General features: G+C 41.5%; 1 protein-coding gene across 1 annotated transcript in view; it reads left to right on the forward strand.

The window, feature by feature from the left end:
* ESR2 (estrogen receptor 2) overlaps window positions 1-18835 on the forward strand; it is a 1269185-nt gene that overhangs the window by 315678 nt on the left and 934672 nt on the right. The window contains exon 2 of the mRNA XM_078660316.1: window positions 11798-11923. The gene's annotated coding sequence lies outside the window, so the exon portion shown is untranslated. The remainder of the gene's footprint in view (window positions 1-11797; window positions 11924-18835) is intronic.

An 18835-nucleotide genomic window follows, 5' to 3' on the forward strand; every position in this document is an offset into this window, starting at 1 on the left:
TGTGAAAGAGGCTATACTTTTCTACATAGAGGAACACTCTGAGATACGGCCGGAGGACCGGTGTTTTTTAGGCATACATTGGAATATCTCGGTGTAGCCAGTGCCTAATTTGAGCAGGTGCTTTCAGGTGCTCAGCACCTGCACTTCTTTCACAGGGCCGGAGCTACAATTTCTGAACCTCTAGGTGGTGGTCTCAATATTAATTGTTTAATTCACAATAAAAAGAATAACATACATTGCATGATGACTTGCTGGTAAATGTTCATATGCAGGCAGGCATTCGCCTGTCCAGGCAGGCATGATCGTGTTTCACCACGTTAGTGATGATGTCATCACGCTGATCACAAATCCAAGAAGTCATCGACAAACTATGGCTTGCATTCTATTCCCCTAGTCTGTTGCACCCTTCCACTGCCTGAGCCTAAACCTCCCATTGGATAATTGTAGCTGGGGGCTGGGTCATGACAGAGTTGAGGCAAGGAAGCTGCAAGAGCGCATATGGAACTTGGGAGTGAGGGCTCTTGAGGAAGAATAAATGAAAGTAAGTGTGGACTTTCCACTTGATGCGTAGCCAGAGTAGCATATCCGGCAGCCCTGCATTGCTGCTATCCTCAATGTGCTCAATGAGGCTGTGGCCCAATACAACCTTTGTGCATCACCAGTAGAATCTGTGCACTGCACCCCAGCATGGTAATTGCTGAGTGTGAGTGAGTCCAGTAGGCACCACTGCCATACTTACCGGCATTGGCAGCATTACTGCTGGGGACAATGCCTGTGCTATAGCAGGCAGGATCACAGCAAGCTGAGCAGTGGATGCTAACGCCGTCGCCATCCCTGGACCTACTAATTGCAGGCAGCACTAGCAGTGACATGAACTGCTGTGCTCAAGCAGCCGCCTGTTCCGCAATAAACCCAGTCATACCACACTGATTAATATGTGCAAAAAAGCATTTTCATTTGGTGTACATTTTGTTTTTGCACTCAGTGTAGGTAAGAAAATAAAACATTTTCCACTTCTTTAGGAATGACAACAGGAAAACGCAGAGTTCAAAATAGCAGGGACATGTACAGGCTGACGACAGGGGTTGCAAGCAGCAGCAGTGTTAGAGATGAGAGACAGCGAGGGTAAAGAGGAGAAGAAACAACAAGAGAGGAGAGAGATAAAATGGAGCAAAGTAGAATAAAAGGAGGAGAGCAAATCAGATACAAAGAGAAAGCAGCAATGATGTGAAGAAGAGAGCATTAAGAAGAGAGAAGATAGAATGAAATGATCTGGAGCACAGGACAGAGGAAAAAAAGCAGCTAATCACTGCTGGAGAGTGATAGTAAAGAGCCAAGATCGAGTGAAGAGAGAGAGCAGAACATGGATTAAAGTGAAGAAAAAAAGGGCAGGGCTAAAATGAATAGAGGGCAAATCAGAAATACAGGGTGTGACAAAGGTGATAGAAAACAATTAGAGCGGTGAGAGGATAGACTCTTAGAGCAAAGACTTAGGGGACAGACAACAGATCAAGGTTAGAAGATAGAGACTGAGGCAGTGAGAGTGTTGAAAGTGGGAATCACCAGAGGAAGACGTGTGCGGTGGCCTCCTGGTGGCCTCCTTGTCAAACCTTTCAGCACCTGCACTTCTTTTTTTTAACAAATTAGGCACTGGGTGTAGCAATGGGGCATACCTATTTCTGGAAGATGACAACTATAGGAAATGTTGATAGGAACTGGAACAGGGATAGGGTTTTGCAGAATATCGGTCTAAGCATAAGGTAAATAACGAGTAAATTGAATAATTGATTTTAAAGTATTGGTCTCCGTTGTTGTCGCATGCATGAACCTAAATATAACATGCACGTAAATATGGTGTTATGTTTAACCCTAATGTTTTCCAGTAAATTGTTTTTATTTATTATTACCTAGCTGTAGAAGGTGTATTAACTTCTTGAGCCACCTTCCCATCTAACATATAGTTCATGTACTGGAATTAGGATCACTGGCTGATTGTAGTTTCAAGCCATGAAAGAAACAATCAGGGATTTCAATGTAGGGGCCGAACTAAACATTACCATGTGTGAGGGTAGCACAATTAGAGACCTTTGCTATATGACGAAGGATGCAACAGATCTTTATACTTAGGGCTTTACTTTGAATTTAGTGGCCAGAATACTCAGTCGGAACATGGTAGCTTTCCTCTTACCGGTATTACAAGTGCCATAGGCTATCATTTGTTTCTAATATGGCAGGTGGAGCATTCGCTGCATTTGTGATGGAGTTTTTTATCTGCCAAACTCTAAATTAATCCCTAGTCTCTCAAAACGTACCTGCAAAATATAAAATGAAGTTTGGTTAGCTTCTCTGAGTTTCTGCTTTTCGGACTCTGGTTGGGGCCGTCTTACAGAAGCCAAGCTCTGTAGCACTGCAAAGGTGCACACTTCCTGAATGTGTACTAACCGTCTACCCACCACCCCACCCATCTGCAATATGGTGAACTGAAGCCAGACAAGTCTCGTTTGGCCAAGACAGGCCTGAAAATTTCTCAACCATTTATGCACTAAGTGCTAAATTGGCCAGAATCTCAGAGAACGTGTGATTTACTATCTGGCACGGGATACAGGTGACTGATTCTGGAAAAAAGCCACGTCAGTAGACGCTCCTTCAGAAAAAATCTACATATGGAACCTCTTAAAGGATGCATGTGTGTGCATATGTGACGTGTGCACGTGTGTGTGTGTGTGTGTGTGTGAGAGAGAGAGAGAGCATTTGTGTACACAATAGGGAAGCTCTTAAGGATTCAACAGCTGCACACTGGTCTATTAGGGCATCTGCATCATCTTTGTTGTTGCCCAGTGTGCAGTCAGTAAGAAGCTGCTGTATAGCCTAGAATGAACAGGAAAAAAGTGGGCCTTCAGCAACGGATGAGAAATGCGATTGGCTGATGCTAATTCACTTAGAATGCTTGGTAATGGAGGGCTGCTGCCATTCATTAATGGAAATTAGTGATTTCTCTTTAATTTTGTTCGTACATTGATGATGATGAAGGTAACACTTATATTCCATTGTCTTTCATGAAACGTAGGCACTGAACTCTAGGTGCTGGTGGTTCTAATACTTGCACCAAAGACTAAAGCCCTGATGTATGGCCTGATTGACCATACTCGGTCAGTCAGGGTGGCGGAAGATATTCTTGGTGGAGACAGACAGGAAAACGAGTTATTACCAGTGGCGGCTCGATGAGCGAATGCTGCAGGGTGGTGAGGCGGGGCGGGGGAGGGGCAGAGTGGGGGGTAGTAAACTCGATCATACGGCAGAGCGGAGTTAAGTAAATAAATAAATAATACAATTTACATTGCGCGTGCTGCATCGCCGAGTTGGCGCTGCAGCGCAAGCAATGTAAATTGTTTTGTTTGTTTATTTAGTTACTAAACTCCGTTTTTCCTGGTCATTATGAGATTAATTAGGCCATACATTGCTCCAAAAGTACACCTGGAAGGAGGCCCATGACCTGTTTACCTAGATATCATACAAAATGCCATTAGATTATAAAAATGATGACACTAATTTGGGGGTCAAAGGAAAAGTTCCAAGCACATACACGACACTGATTGATTTTACTAAGAGAAACAGATTGTTATTTTCTATCGACAATTCGGCGAAAGTTAATGCAAGAATTGTAAAAATTAGATCAATATTACAACTACATTTTCACATATTAATGAGGATAAACCAAAGAAACAGACCCAACCTTTAAGAATTCCTGAAATGTGAGAAAGTATCTTTCCAAAAGAGGAAATAAACCTTGAATTTCGTCATTCTCTAGCGCCTTGACGCCTACGGGCAAAGTTGCGCTGTACAAATCCTTTTTCAATTCAATTTCAATTACAGGTACTATGCAGCAATAGTAGTCACATTTGCTGTATATCACCAGATCTATCTTTTGAGTCAAATGCATCTCCTACTAAAGCCAACTTATCTGTTCCTTAAAAAACATTAACCAAATACCTCGTTTCTGTGAGTTAATCCTAAATAAGGCCCCTAAAAAAGGCTTCGAAAAAGAATAACACACCAGACTCGAAATGCCATGATTAGGCTTGTTGTGTTTCAAAAGTCATACTAATCAATACACAGACAGTAATGAAATACATCAGATCACACATCAAGAAGAGCATATACATGAGGGATCAAAAGGGCCATTAGATTTGTTCTGAAAAAAAAAAAAAAGGGCCATTAGCGGTAATAAAGGCTCATATGAACAAAAGCAGACTTTATTCCACTAATATTTTTAGATACAAGTGCTGTACAGATGCTGATCCTGAAGATTTTAAGAAGAATTCTTGAATATAAAAAAATGTAGTCTAGAGAAATACAATTCATTATGCATACCCATTCTGTGAATCCCATTGGTGAAAAAGATGAGCATACTTAAGTATTTAATTCCCCTTCCCTGAGAACTAAGTTCGACATTAGCCTTGCATTTGTATATGCACAGGACAACCATCCTCTAATGTCTCTAAATATCAATAAGGCTTTAATTGAGAGTGCCTGCCTAGGTAAAATCATTTTAGGCATGGCTACCTAACTAGATGACTATTATGTTATTAATTTCCTGCCAATTGGTCCCTCTAGCCCAAAAAGCTTTGGCGTCTCTCCTTCCCCTCAATCTTTTCATTTAATGTTCTACATTCATGGTTTTACTAATATAAGTCTTTTTATACTTTTTGAAAATAATGTCTTTTTTCCTCCATATCCTCATGAACTGCGTGATAATTAGCACACACTCTGAATCCTCTTTGATGCACATATCATTCCAAAAATAATTAATACTGTGTATAACTCAAAATCTTCATCCAATATAAAACACATGATGTCCCCAAAATTAAATCAAACGTTCTTCACCATCCGACAAATCACGAGCACGTGGCATACCACTGCGAATAGGAGGGAACCGCTTCGACAAATCAATAATCTTTCAGATAATAAAGACACATTCATTTAAGTGCTTTTGGTATGTTAATTGCAAAGAGATGTAAGCGGTTGCTCCTCATCGTGAGTGTAGCGTCCTCCCCAGACCAGTAGCATGTAAATGAATCACCCCAAACATGAAGCTCGGTATTACACGTCTTTATTCTCTAGAGAGGAACTGTTAACTGAAACATACTGCATCATGAATTTTAGGAGCCACACCTAATTACTTACGTCACTAGACTACAACGTCCTTTAGGGACCATAGGGGTCCTGTGCTCTATAATACACAAGACACTACATCTCCCACTTTCTTAAATAAAAAGATAAAAACAAAACACATATACATTATTGTTCTTCAATGAGTCATTGAGGTGCCTAAACCGCTCTTCCAGGTCTCGTGGTGTGAGGCTGAGGAAACACAGAATAGACAGCTGCAGCAGGCACCGGTGAGCTAGCCACTGAGGCAGTCCTAGGGCTCTTCTTGTCCTTTGATGGCAGAGTCTCACACTGGATGTCTGAAACTTACAGACTCCAAGGCAGGTGTTTAAAATGTGAGGAATACCTCGTAATGGACTTTCCAGGATGGTGAGCCATGTGTCCCTTACTAGTCACAACTTGTAATGGATCGGCATCAAATGGAGCATCAGATTTGAATTTTTGTCTCTGCTTGACAAAGACACGATCCCCTTTCCGAAACGTAATGTCCTGGGTACATCAACGCTTGTCTGTATTAGTCTTCATTCTGTGCATGTGAGATGAATCAGTGAGTCATACTTCCTTAGCATCAATTGTTCTTTTGGTGGTCCACTGGGGCAACTTGGTACCCATGGCTCTCTTGAACATCAGGGTGGCCGGGCTTTTGCCAGAAGTAGAATAGGGAGTAGTCTGTAGTCAGAATGAAGAACTGACTTGTACTCAGGTCCTTCCAGTGTAGTGCACTGGTCAACCATCTTAAGAATGCTCATAAAACATTCACTAACGCCATTAGCCCGTCGCCATAGAAGTGTGCTTTTCTGATGCTTGACATTCAAATGGGTAGGAAAGTCTTTCAATTCCCGACCATTGAATGGTGGGCCATTGTCATATTTTATAATGGACGGAACACCGCATGTTGCAAATAAGCCTTCTAGCCTTTCAATCACTTGATCATGAGCGATTGATAAAAGTTCTTTCTCCAGAGGGAACCAGAAGTGTTCATCTATAATTCCCATGAGTAAATGGCCATTTTCGAAAGGTCCCAAAAAGTAAACTGGAATTTGTGGTAACCTTTCACTGTATGGACACTCAAGCAAAGTAGTAGGCAGTGTTTTGATCTTTTCTCGGCCTGTGTACAGTGGTGTAGTCATGCTCTTGCAGTCGCAGCCCCCACCTCTCAATGTGAGGAGACATCTTGGCCTTTGAATTGCCACAAATAGTAAGCAGAACTTGGTGATCAGTAACAAGCGTAAAATGTTTCCCATCAAGAAACACATGAAAGTGTTGCAAGCCCACACTACAGCTAGGCTTTCTTTTTCAGGTTGCAAGTAAGCTTGTTCAGTCTGTGACAAACTTTGGCTGGCATGATGTTGATTGACACACCACTGTCTATAATGAAAAGTATATAGCAGCAATTCACCTTCAATCTGATTTTGGTAGTGTCCAAAGAAATTTTGTGATATCACTTGTTGATCCTTTTCCGACTTGTATTCTTCCTTGCAGGAAGCCAAACCCACATACACATGTCTTTCAGTAGCCAGCATTGACATTGTACACCCATCTCCTTCACTGTCGCTTGACTGTGACGTCAAAGAACCTCATGGCAAAGAATTACATGACAATCGGATTCTTTCAGTTTCTACTTGCCGCAACTTATGTTACTGTTTATTTCGATACAGTGCTTTTGGAACTTTCAGGCAACCATGTGTCTTCCCGACGTGACGCACGCACTTTTTCTCTTGCTTTGCAAACTGTTACAAAATCATTCTCTTTCCTGCAGCCTCAACATATCTGTCCAATGGCGGGACATTTACCTTCATGTGGATATGAAAATCCACATCGAAAACACCGCTTTTTTTTCTTCTGAGACATCACTTTGTGACCTTCTACCTTGTGTTTTATCATGCTTTTCATGCTCAACGCGACTCACTCTGGACTCCTCTAGGTTCCAAGTCAGAGGCCTGTTTATTGGCACATTCTTCTACTCTGGCCGCCATGAGCACACGTTCCAAACTGAGCATTTCTCTCATCATTCGGCATCTTAAGGAATTGGACAGGCAAACATCAACGACTCCGAGACAAATGGCTTCTTCATCATTAAATTTGTCGAATTTACTGTGCTTAATGAGCATTCCAAATGGAACATTTGCAAGCCCCTTTCACCCCAGGAACGTCACTTTTACTGATGGTCCTGTGGCGATATAGGCTTCGCCTTATTTACAAGGCAGCGTTAAGCCTCTTAACGTGACTTAATGCACGTTGTAAGTTTGACACCCTTTCATGAGAGGGGCGGACAATGGGTGTTGTGGTGGGCGTTCCACCGCAACACTCATTGATTTTGACGCTGCCCCATATTTACAAGGGTGGCATAAATATGGGGCAGCACCAAAATTAAGACCCGGGAAAGCCTGGTCTTACCCTGGCTCAACACGGAGAAATGTTTAATTTCTCCTCGTTTTAGCTGTTTCCATGGGTACTGAGTTGTGCAGCACACACAGGAACAACTTAATGCCATTGATTGTTTATGTGCAGGAAGGTATCCATTTCTGCACATAAGCAATCATTTAAAAAAATGATGTTTTGAAAATTCTGCTTAATGCAGCAGACATAGAAGTTTCAAATGCCATTTCAGATTGTTTATGTGCAGGAAGGAACACATTCCTGCACATAAACAATCATTACCCTCAACGTAGACACACTGTGCCTGCGTTGGCACCTTATTCTTGTAAATACGGTGCAGCCCTGCGTTTCAGAAGTGGTAGAGAGCGGCGTTAAGCCTACAAGGCTAACGCCGCTCTCGTCACTTCTTTTGTAAATATGTCCCCAAGTCTTTCAACAAATGCATCCATCGTTTCACCATCTCTCTGACTCTTGACTGAAAATGAACCTTTTATAGTCAACGTTCTACTCATTCTCAGATTGAATTTGGTGATCAACACTTCTTTATGTTGACGGTATGAAGTTTCTTTGCCTCTTGGTATCTTCTTTATAACTTCCTTCACTCCATCATCTGCTAAATTATTGAAATATTTGATGTCTTTTTAACATCTGCTTCTTCCAATGCATCAATGATGTCATCTGCTTCTTGGCCACATCGAAAGTGGACGATGGTTTTAGGAAGGCTGCAGCTGTATAACCGAGAGTGGGACTCATTGATGTTGAAGTTGAGGGTGTAGTTATCTTCAATGCTGTTTGCTGTCCTTTAGGACCTGTCTCATTCATACCCTCTCTAAGGCCTTGTGACGTGCTTGGCCACTGGTTCGTCCCCAACAGGTTTTGATAATGTGGCCTCTTTCTTCTCAGCCATTGGAGCTTTCAATCTTCGAAGATCTTCGGAGTTGTACTGAGCCCCACCCGGCTGCTCCAGTGAGATGAATTTTCAGGTATCAACAGCTCCATAAGCACAACCCCTGTGGGTTCACTTGGGGATCAGATAACTCTCTTTACTCTGGTTTTGGTAAGTGAAACTGTATTTTATGTATTTAGGGCTTTGCTTTCTAAAACAGGTTGGTCTCTGCCTTTTAGCGCTTCTTTGCCTTTCATCGACTTCTGATCGCAGCATTATTTTGCACTTTTCGTGGGGCTTTCTCTTTCTTCAAAGGTCTCGCATTGGCTGGAGTTTCATTTTGCCTCTACATTTGCCAATAGTCGATTCTCCACTTTTACTGAGCCGTATGTGGCACGCAGAAGCAATTTTCTGGATCTTGGGAAACTCTGTGGGAGAGCACTGTCAACTCTTTGGGTTGAGGGGGTTACGCATCACCTATCTTGTCGCCAGCTGAAGCGTCCTCCCCAGCCTGGTAGCATGGAATGGATCACGCCACACAGAGCTCCGTATTACATGTCTTTATTCTCTAGAGTGTAAGCATTAACTGAAACGTACTATGTCATGAATTTTATTACCCACACCCAATCACTTACCTCACTAGACTCCAGACTCTTTTAAGGACAGTGGGATCCTGCGCGCTATAATACACAAGACACCACAGTGAGACATAGCACTTCCACTCGTTTCCACAAACATCCACTATCTCCATCAGTTCAGAGTAGATTCTTGATTCCACCTTCACAATTGAGCTCCCTCACTTTAGCTTTTCTCCAAAATGAGAGGCACTCCTAGTCCAAAGGAAATCCCATAGATCTGATTCAAACTTTTTCAGTTGAGCCTAGTTCAACCATGAAATGTTTAGAAAACGAGGGGGCATATTAACAAGGGCTTTAACTCCGCCTTTTTGGCTTTAAAACCCAAAGAAGCGGAGATAAAAATATCACCCTATCAATAACAGGGTGCTAACATGCAAATTCACATGTTAGCACCCTTTTTCACTACGCTTTCCTTTGCATCTCTAATGAGATGCAAAGTAGGTGTTCCATAGCAAAATAATAGAAATGTCGCTAAGCCACATTTCTCCTATTATCAAGCTTCACGCTAACCCTGTTAGAGACAAAAAAAGCAGCGCTAACCACGCTAAACGCTGCTTTTTTACGTCTGCTAATTTTCAGACTTAGCCATATAATACAATGGGAGGTGGATTACATGGCTAAGTCCACCATGGCCTATCAAAAAGGAAAACCCTATCCTTGTAGTTTTATCACTGCATTACCAGCGATAACCTCCAAAAATTACGCTATCGCTGGATTTTTTATCGCCAAGGCGGTTAGCGTTGTTAATAACGCGATAACCAGGCGATATTATCCAGCGATAGCGGGCGTTAGCGTTAATTTTTCCTGTTCCTTGTTAATATGCCCCCTAGACCTCAAAGGATCTAGGTTCCCTACCAGTACCTGCATACCCTTACGGGTGACAAGTAGCACTTTACAAACTGACTGATTGAAAGGATTATCAAAACAAATCTTTTCATTGCCTAGTAGTACATAGCTTGGTATATTAATGAAATACAGATCATATCTTTGAATCACACAACTAAACACAGTATGCCATCCATGTTGTACATTGAGAGATTTTACTCATTCCAACTTTTCTAGAAATCGATAGCCATTTTCCCCACAACAATCTGGCTTTTTACCTTACCTTTTCTTGGAGAAAATTTAGATTAACCACTTCTTCTAAAATGGTTTGAAATTCCTCTGAATAATTAAGGCAAACTCATTATATTTTTTTTGTCTTATTTACCATTCGGCGAACTGGATACTCCATCACAAACATGGCAAATGCCCCGTCCACCATATTACAAGCACTTTTTTGCCTATGGCAATTTTAAAACAGAGTATGGGGTATCTTACATATTTTGATGGTATATCCCATCAGCCAAACTGGACATAAGGCCCTAAGTCAGCTCTCAAGAAAGTTTTCTTGCAATCTTTAGAGAAAGCCATATAAAAACACTTTATAACTAACTGCCCATGCCCTTTTTGAAAAACCACTAAGGTTTCTTCCGGCAAAGTCTGAGGATTTAGTTGCTCAACCCTATCAATAGCTGATTATATTTGTCCAAAAATGGCTTACCATCACACAATTATTCATTCTTCATCAGAGTACTATCTGTTGCACTACTTCTGTTTTTACATCTGGGAGCTGTCTGCTAAGTGTTTAATCCATATTCGAGGTCACTAGCAGACTTGCTGTTATTTATCTAGATACTAACAACAGTTTTTTTATACTACACCTGAATTCGCTATCTGGTTGATGTGTCGCACTACTGTTTTGATGTACCTGCCTGATGTTTGAAAATGTTTCTATTCTACATCTGTACAACTTTTTAAACTACTTTTACGTGTGTCTGCCTACTGGTTGTGAACTGTTTATTGCACAATCGGATGCAATAAATAGAATTACTGTTATTTGGGTGTCTCTTGCAGATTTTTTTTATTTTTTTTATTTATTTTGTGTTTTACAGAGCGCGAACGTGACCCGTTAGGGTATCAGAGCGCTTGACACGGTATACATTGTTGAACAAACAAAAGGTTTATAGTGCAGAGACAAACAAGGTCAACATGTATGGTTACAATCAATGTCAGAGTCAGTAACAAAACAAAGGTCCCATATGTTCTCTTCGTGGGGAGTTGGTGATCTGGGTAAGAAGTAGTCATTGAATAGTCCAGCACAATGTGGTGGTTGCGGGCAGGACCTTACCCATAAGTGCGATCTGTGAATCGTTTATTCCCATTTGGGGGAATCCTGTGAATTATCTTACTCTGCATCGGGTACTACTTGTGAATTGTGATAGGCATTATCTGACTGAGAAAATACATCTGAACAATAACAAAAACATGTTTAATTAGTATCTGACTGAAATTGTTCTCTATACATCCGCTTGCTACGTATTAACGCATTATTCTGCATCCGGGCACTTGCTGTTGCCTGTGAAATGCCTAGGTTGTCGTGGTAAGTTGTCTCACAGGATAGCCCGTGCTGTCTCTTGATTTGTCTCTTTCCACATCTGAATTCTTATTGAAAAGAAGTCGCTGTAAATATTTTCCCACCTGAGTATTTATTGGATCCGTATATTGCCTACAAATTGCATTTACATCTCATTTTGGTTTTACCTGTGATCTCTATTTTTACTATCCATTTCGTAAATTACTTGCACTTCAGTTGCAGCATGTAAATTGCTTTTCTGCAGCTGTTACGACCTGCTTATGAACTGCCAATTTACAGTTTTTACATTTGTGGCCTACTTGCATCTAGGTGGTGCCTGTGAACTGCATTCACCCCTTATCTACAAACGACAGCAGAACTCTCTAGAATCGTTGATCCCACATGTGAACTGCTTTCATCTGGATATCCTTTGAACTGCTTCCTCTGCACATCCAGGTAAGTCTTGTGAACTGTCTTTGTGCTCTGTATCCCTCAGGTGAACTGTATGCAGTTGGTTTGGTGGCTAAGTATTGCTTCTCCTCAGCATCTGTGTGCTGCTTATGAACTGTTGGCATTGTTTCTTATGAACCACTTGCATCAGGGGCTGACTGTGATTTGAATTCGGCCTTCAACTGTACAGGTACGGTGAGTTGTTTTTCATTTATTCCATTTCTGAATTTTCATCCACCCGGGTGTTTCCTTTCACTCTGCAGCTGGGCAATGCTTGAGAACTGTGTATTATTTTCTTATCCAGCTTGTGAATTACTTGCAGATGGATTATTCCAATGAAATGTTATATTTGAATTGCCCCCATTGCCTGGTTAATGTTTCCTTAATCTGCCAGTCTTTCTCGCTACATCTAAGTACTGACTACTCTGCATTTAGGTGATACCCAGTTATTGCCTCACATTGGATATTGTTGTGGACAATTTTACCTGTATCTTGGTGCACTTTATGACTTGTTGCTGTAATTGGGTGCATCAGTGGCCTAACATTCTTCTCACCTCTACTTCCTATCTGTAAATGGCCTATCTTCTGTAGCTATACTCAGATGTGTACAACCAATGCATTGTTCACACTTACTGGCATTGCTCACCAGCTGCCTGTGTTATTTATTATTATTATTTAAGGACTTATAGAGCGCCTGGTGACCCGAGGGCATCCCCGCGCTATAAACTGTAAGTTGGCTAAGAGGGGAGAGAGGAGGAGCGGAACTCTTTATTTGGGGGAAAAGCAGCGTTTTAAGTTGTTTGCGAAAGCGAAGGTAACGGTGTTGCCACGTCTTCTGTTGTCTGGTCCTGTCTTTAGTCACTGCTGATGCAGGGACCACTTGACTCTCCAATGTGCTCATATCCCATCCGTTAACCTTGCCACTAACTGTCCTTTTGCTCTCCACCATTTTCAACCCCACTGTTCTTCCTTCCCTCTAACACTCATGCTCTAATTCTTTCTTCCCTCCCTGTACTTACAGCTAATATTTTGTTGCCTCACCTCCCCCAACCCTTTTGCTTATTTCTTCTGCTACCTACGATACCCATCCGCATAATCGCAATTGTTACAACATACCTCTCTCTATCCACATCCACATTATCACTATCTCTTCTCCTCCACTTCCCTAAACCACAGCTCTTCCCTTCTCCCTCAACCATTTTGTTCTACCTCTGTTTCCCAACCTCCCTGTACCTCCCTTCCCCTGACCATCCATCGTTGCAAGTCCTAAAATCTTCCCTCACTCTCTCCCATCTTCCTGACGGATGTATGACATTACAACGCATGCTTTTACATCGCATGCCTTTACAACGCGTTTTTTACAACGCATACCATTACAACGCATAATGCTTTTAGGCGCTGGATAGTGAATTGTTTAATTTACTATTCCAACTCCAGTCCCCGTGGATAGTAGGGAAGGTGTTGGATAGTACATTAAACCTATTCCCTATCCTAGAGCGCCCCCCAGCGCAATGTGTTGTAATAGTTTGCGTTGTAAAAGTTGCGTCGTAAAGGCACTGCATGGTAAAAGTTGCGTTGTAAAGGTTGTTTACCCTTCCTGACTTCCCCAATCACGCTCTTCACTCCTTGCCTACTATTATTCATTCCATACCGTGCTTTCTCTAACTCTTCTTTATTTGTACCTCTAACCATCCAACAATTTAGCTTGCACACCTTTTAATCTCTTTCAGCCACCTCCTGATTCACATGCACTTCTCCTACATTCCAGCTAATCAGCGTCCCCTACCCAACTTGTCCTTGCTCATTGCACTTCAGACAAACCCATTCTCTTTTTCTCACTTTTGTTCACTCATTAAATTTCTCCCACTGCATTGTGCCCATCTTCTTGTCTGACAGCACGCAAAGTCACTTATTAATTCTCCTGCTAATTTCTGCCCATCTAACTCCGATTTGTCTTTCTGTATTCCTCAGCTCACTTCCACTGGCTTGCTTTACTCGCCTATACTCTCACTTTTATGGCTTCAGAATGATTACATACTATTTTGTCCAACCACCTTTACCAATAATGTACAAACCCCTACAACCACCACCACATATATTTACTCCTACCCTACCTCTTCCCTGGCACACCCCAGTGTCATTTCCTCCAACAACCCATTAACATTTCTCCTGTCATGTTTAGACCCTTTCAGACCAACCCTTAATCTGACTTTCCACCTTGCTCTCCCCTTCTTCCTCTCCTCATTCTCCAACTATCACTCCCAGTACACCCACACCGTTGGAACTGATACATCCTCATCAACACTAGATCCAACAGATACAAAAATCATCTCAAGAGATGACCTAACATTAGGGCCATTTGGTTGAACACTGTCCATAAGTTATCACTGATGTCTAATCTTTCTTGCAATCTTTGCTTCGGAATCTGAAAGTCTCTACGTGACATGCAGGCATTCCTCACAATTATATTTCTCCTTACCAGTTTAATGCCTCTTACCTTCTCAAACTCACACTGTCACTTCATCACATCAGTGGTTCTTAATAACCCCTCCTTGATCATACTTGGAGATTTTACTATGTGGCTTAACTTTACTGGCAGGTAGTGCTACACAATTTATCCCCATTACCTGGAAGCTCCTGGCCTTCACCAACACAATTCAGGACTTACTTGGTCTTCTGGGCCTGTCAAAAAAGACATTTTAGCCAACAATCCCAGTGACAATGTGTATCAGCTATTCCTACTACACTGAATTGTCCATCATGTGCTCCCTTGCACATCCAGAACACCTCTCAAAAATAATTTTGGACAAAGATTTCTCAGGCACCATGGCAGAGGCCTGAAATAATTTATACTTTTCTATCCTGGAACATCTCATGCTCTTGTCTTCTTGGGTGCCATTCCCCCAGTGACTCGGTCCCAATTTCAAATTCTTGCAAATTTATTTAACAAATATTGCTCTGTCTTCAAATCCTACAATCACATATTGTAATATAAATGAAAGCACAGGTCTGTTTTAGGCAACTAGCTGCTAAACAACCTACAACTGAGATTCTAGAAGGCTTTGTTGAGAACTACTAAGTAATGTACTGCGCCATCCAACTTACAATATCAAATGCCCAGTAAAACAAGTTCAGAATCTTGCCACAATTCCGAGATCCATAGCCTTGAGTAGTCATACTCCCATCACATCTATTTTATTTGGTATGAGAGCTTATTCTCTGAAGATGGCACTGCATATTGAATCTCGCCTCACCAAGTAGAGTCACTAGTGTACAACAATGTACACCACTCTTTGACTCCGCCTTCACCTGATGCATTAGTCACCCCCTACTTTTTCACTCAGCAGTTAAATTCTAAGGTGCATATTATCAAGACAGACGATAAAAGTATCGCAGTTTTAACTGAAGGACATATAACATGGTCTTTAATTGAAATTCCATAGAGCATATCATCAAGCCCATTATCGCCGTTGTAGCGGCAGTTTTCTGCCGCTAAAACGGCGATAATTTTATCACCTGTCTTGATAATATGCCCCTAAATTCTCTAAGCGAATTGCTGCTGAAGTATGTCATCTGACATTCTTCATGGTGAGCCTGACTTTCTCTCAAATTCATTGGAAGCGCCAAACATACTCAGCTCCTCCTTTGCCTAATTAACTGAAAACCTCTTACAACAAGCCACCAAAGAAGTCACCCTCCTTCTACTCCAAAAAACCCAAATAATAACAGACCGGTTTACATCAGAATTTTTCTGGGTCAAGTGAGAAAGCTGCTTTCAGGCTCTTTATCGATTACTTCAAGGCACTCAACCTTCTAGCTCGTGCAGGTTTAAATTGGAGTACAGTGAAATACCTTGGGTTGGTATTGATCTTTTCCATTTTTTCCCTCCACATTATCTTTATTTCACCTCCTCCCCTGACACCTGACAACACGTTTCCTTCATTGCTCTGATACCATTTAACATTTTCTTCAAGTACTGCCCTCTCTGAATTTGATCTTTCCAGACTAATGTGCAATAACTCTGTAAAGAGCTCACTGGCAATGCAGGGACTGGAACCGCAAGCAAGAATTGAATTCACAGTGCCCAGATCCTTTGTTGTTACCATCAAAACCTGCTGACTAATAATCATCTGAAGCTAAACCGGAAGCCATCAACTGTAGATCGTTGCCACATATGTTTCCTTCATCTCTGTGACCTTCTTAGTAGGGAAAACCAATCTATCCCTGAACTTTTATAAAACATGTAAAGGGTCTTTCTGAATACAGCCTTGCACCCCATATCAACATGGTTGTTGGGACCTTCTTTTACCAACTAAGCATTACATTCAGGCAGCTATTTTTGAATATGCAGTAGGTCCACTAATTCAGTGTATTTGAGTATCTTTTACATACAGTACTTAGCCTAGTTTTCAGTGCTGTGCACTTGCCTCATTAAGCTGGGGACATTTATTCAAGCCCTCTGCATTATCCGCAATGTATATCATTTAATCAAACCATCCTTTTTCCAACGATTACTCTGGACCTATCGGTACAGATGGAGTCCCCATCAAAAGCTCGTATCCGAATAAAAAACCCTGAAATCCAACAGCTCTTGACTTGGAGCCTCAATTTTCTCCATACGTAAAGCAAAGTTGCCACCCTGCATTTTAGTTGTACTGTAAGTCCATGATCAGTATACATCTTTGCCGCTCGTGATCAGTGCTCATACAGCTCCACTTTTGCAGTCAAGTTCAACACATGCCTAACAAGCCTACCAAACCTATGTAAGATTCCTACTTCTTCCTGGCTTCTTGTGATACCACAAGAGCACAGCTCCAGTCCTCACACACACTTTGCATCTGAGTATGCTGTTATCTTATACAACAAACTCTACATAGGTTGAAAAGCTATTTTGAGTTGTGTGGTTCCACCAGCTATTGGAAAATCTAAGAGATGCTCATTCAATCTCCTTGAATGTTATCCATGAAAGTTCACAGTAGTTATTATCAACGAGTAAAAAAATGAAATACTTATTATCGTGGGGGGCTCCATGAGAACAACAGTACCAGCCTGGGGAATATACTGATTCAAATAATTCTTATCATTTGAGGAATGCACAAGATGCACTAAACTGTGCTCTGATAAATGCAAGTTCCTTACCTAAGCATGCAGCAGAAATTCATGACGTTCTAAGGGACCACAATTTAGATCCGTTTTTATTACACAGGACTCTAATTTTGGGCTAGCATGTTTGATGGGATATAAACCCGTGCACTTTCCCCACCAAGTTGGCCATGGAGAGGTACTAGTAATCATTTTTAAGGAGAGGTTATATCTTTGACAAATAGATTTCTGGGTTTTCATGGAAGCCGAAATGTTGGGTTTCTCAATACAGTTTTCAGTCTCCTCCTTCCTGATGGGGTTCCTCTGTTACAGGCCACCAGGCTCAGCAGTACATTTCATAGATGGATTTGTATACTTTCTGGTACCCTTACTCCTGTCTCACTCTACTCTAATGGTACTAGGTGACTTTACTTTATGGGCCGAGTTGAGTAAGATTACTCATGCTACAGATTATGTTCATTTGTTACAAGCTGTAGGGCTAACTCAGTCTATTAGTGACCCAGCGCATATTGCCGGTCATACCCTGGACCTGATTTTTGGCCCATAAGGTTTAATTGTGAAATGAGAAATAGCACCCCAGCTCTGGTCAGATCACTTTATGATCCATTTTCGTATTAGGATGGGTCATCAAAAGTGCTGGGAGGTGCAAAAAACAACTAGACACTCTTAAGCGGCCATGGGGGATAATGGAAATAAATGAGGTAAGCAGTCAATTAACAATATCTCTCCCCCGGTTAACAACCAATGTCAGTTGACATAATAGTGAAGAGGTGTGGCGCCGCGGCCAGGGTGACTGACTCCGGAAGCTGGGGGTTATGGTTCGATCCCCGGCAGCGGCGGCAGATTGGCCCAGCACCATGTGACTCTGGGCAATAGCTTGCTTAATCTTCCTGACGGCCCCCAGTGCCTAGCGACCCTTTCGGGTGATTGTGCGCTTTAAAAATGTGGATTATTATTAATAGTGGAGACTTATGACGTTTGGACAGCAAGAGTGATTGATAGGGCAGTGCCAATGATGGTGGCTTGATACAATGATGAGCTAAGAAAAGTTAAGATTGAATAACGCTGGAGATCCAACTATGAGTTTTAGGGCAAAAGAAAGACTTATCAAGACTGCGAAAACTAACTACTACTTCCATTTTTTTCTTTGCAAGCCGGATTTTTACTTCAGGTCACCCATGCTTGTTGATGCTGTACTTTAACTGAAACAGGAACTTCCTCAGCCGTTATCTCTTTTCAATAATTACTAAATAGGAAATATTCGTTTTCCATCCGCTCAACCTGTGAGATATAGTCAAGTAATAGATCTCAATTGAAAGATATTTATGAATTTTTTACAAAGAGAATTTCACTTTTTTCATTTTCTTTTAACTGTTTGCCCAAGTCCTTAGTGCACCATTCCGGTCTACCTATTTATCCTAACCATCCATTTTTTTTCGTAAACATAGTTTGTTTTCTATTTTTAGTAAAACATGAACAGCATCACAATACCTAGCACTAATCCACGTCCTCCCGACTTCCCCCCACCCTAAAATCCAATTCCCACCACAGCACTTATATAACACATATTAATTTGCAGAGCACATTTCAGGTCAATACAAGTGCCCTAATCCTGGCTACACTTCTACTTGTTTTCTTCCCCTGATTCATCACTCATATCCAAATTTTTAAGGGAATCTAATAAGTGATTCTTACCCTTTTAATTGATCCTCTTTCTTTCCTTACTGCACTATACAATGCTGCGCTCTCATAAACCACCCACTAAATTAGTTACTCTTTCTATTTTGCCACCCTGGGGGGCCTGGGCTCCTACCA

The sequence above is a fragment of the Lissotriton helveticus genome, chromosome 9 (genome assembly GCF_964261635.1).
Source record: "Lissotriton helveticus chromosome 9, aLisHel1.1, whole genome shotgun sequence".
Classification (NCBI taxonomy): domain Eukaryota; kingdom Metazoa; phylum Chordata; class Amphibia; order Caudata; family Salamandridae; genus Lissotriton; species Lissotriton helveticus.